The following is a 2,271-nucleotide window of genomic DNA, read 5'->3' on the forward strand; positions in this document are numbered from 1 at the left end:
TCCTCTCCCTCCTCTCCCTCAGTACTCACCCCTGCAGTGTGAGTCTCCACTCAGCAGCAGCAGCAGGCAGCAGATCTCCAGCAGCTCCACTCTTCCTCCCATCTTCCTCTTCCTCCTCTTCCTCCTCCTCTTCCTCTGCTGGAGAGAATAAATGTCACCGGTCCGCTCTCACAGCTCTTCTTCTGTTCTTCTTGTTGTTGTTGTTGTTGTTGTTGTTCTCCCTGTTGTCTTCCAGCCGCCTCCCCCCGCAGAGCCTCATGCTAACCCCCCAGCAGAGGTTCTGGTCCTCGGCCGGCTCATAAGTTCCGACCCGGTTGACCCACAGCGGCGGTTCCGTTAGCTGGTAGCTGGCGCTCGGAGCCAAAATGTCCGCCGCAGTTTCTTCTCGTTCGGTCCGTGAATCCAAACAGCGACAGAGACTGAGGAAGAGTGTGAGGAAGAGTGTGAGGAAGAGTGAGTCCTCCTCACCGACAGCAGCAGAATATTTCTCTCCGTTAAACTCAACCGGAGTCAAGTTACCGGACACACTGACCGCTTCCGGTGCCTCACTTCAAAATAAGAGCCACACAGACCGCAAACAGCATGAATGTTTTATTGTTTGTGTATTAAATATATATTATCATTAACCTCAGTTATAATTCTCTGGTCGAGCTGATAATATTTATTTTATTATATAATATTTCAAACCTATAAAATTATAATTTATTTGTGTCCCTTTATTTATTCATTATTTCCTTTTTGTTCTTTAAACGTGTTTATATGTTATTATTGTTTAAATCTGATTGTAATTTGTGTAAAATATAGAAACTGTGTACTAGATAGTTCATAGAAAGCCACCACACACTGACCAGTGCTGGAAAGTAACTTAGTACTGTTTTTTATATATTTTAGTTTCAGTCAATCAATTAAAAACATATTTACAGTTGATCAAGGTTCTCACACGACATTAAAGAAATAGAAATAATAAGAACGTTAAAATATGTCTAATATTACAATATCTAACTTTATATGTATAAAATAGAATAAATAAAATATAGAGCGTTATAATAAGAGTCTTTTTCCTTCCCTCCATTCACTGACAGCTTTACTTTACTGCTTACTTTGGATATTAATTCATTCAGTATAAAGTAGACACAATGTTCTCACCCTCCACCAACTATATTTAAATGCAGCTCACGTTTATTTTTCACTAATCAAAGATTTAAAGTATATAACTGACAGTAATATATATATATATTATATAATATATATTGTGCCCTATAAATATTATTTTTACATTAAGTATATTTTGCTGATTAATGTAAAAGGAAAGTCTGAGAATGTCTCAGGATGCAGCTGGAATAAAGAAATAAACAAAACATATATTGTTTTAGGTTCAGTTCAATGATCCATCCATCATTATAATAAATATATGCTTCATAAAGTAATGTATTATACTGTGTTTATATATAGACTTTAAGTACATTATATATAATAGTTATTCTATTAATAGCATATTGTATTTATTAAACACACTATATATATATTATATATACTACCTAAACCAGTATAAATAATTTTTAGTTCATGTATAACGTACTGTATATAAGTTTGTATCTTTTAATTTCATTCATAGACTTATTTTATTAATTTCATTTTAAAATGTAATTACTTTGTGCTGAAGAATCAATAATCTTCGGAGTATGCATGTCAGACTGTGTATATTTAGAATTTAAATAAAATAAACAATATATTTAAAAAGGTGCTTTAAAGAATCTAATCTCATTAAAATAAAGTGTAACAGTGTGAGATACTCGGACTTTTATTCTGAAGTCAGACTAGTTGAACCGGAAGTCACTGGCTGTTCGTTTCCGTTCGTTTCACCAACATTAATCTCCAGCTGGAAACCTCAAACTGCGCATGCGCCCCCCGTCGGGCTGTCCGGTGCTTAAACCGAGCGCCTCCTCGTTAACTTTATTATTTATTTGATCCGGACGAAGGTGAAACGGTTCCGACCTTCACTGAATCACCGCCGGGAGCTCCGGACACTTTAACCAAACGCACCTTTAAAGGTTTGAGCTCTCAGCCAATGAGAGAGAAGAGTTTTTAATAGTGATCGCTGATTGGCTGAAGGCTGTGATGCCTTCAGGTGTCTCTGTAAATCTGTAAACTGTAGCTCCTGTGAATCTGAGTTTAACATTCAAAACAAATTTAACTTCTAATTAAACTTTAAAAAGACAAATCACATTAATTGATTATTGATAAACATTAGCAGAGTATTGTTTTTTTTTT

This window comes from Morone saxatilis, unplaced genomic scaffold, assembly GCF_004916995.1.
Source record: "Morone saxatilis isolate NCDOM2014 unplaced genomic scaffold, NCSU_SB_2.0 Contig16, whole genome shotgun sequence".
Lineage (NCBI taxonomy): Eukaryota > Metazoa > Chordata > Actinopteri > Moronidae > Morone > Morone saxatilis.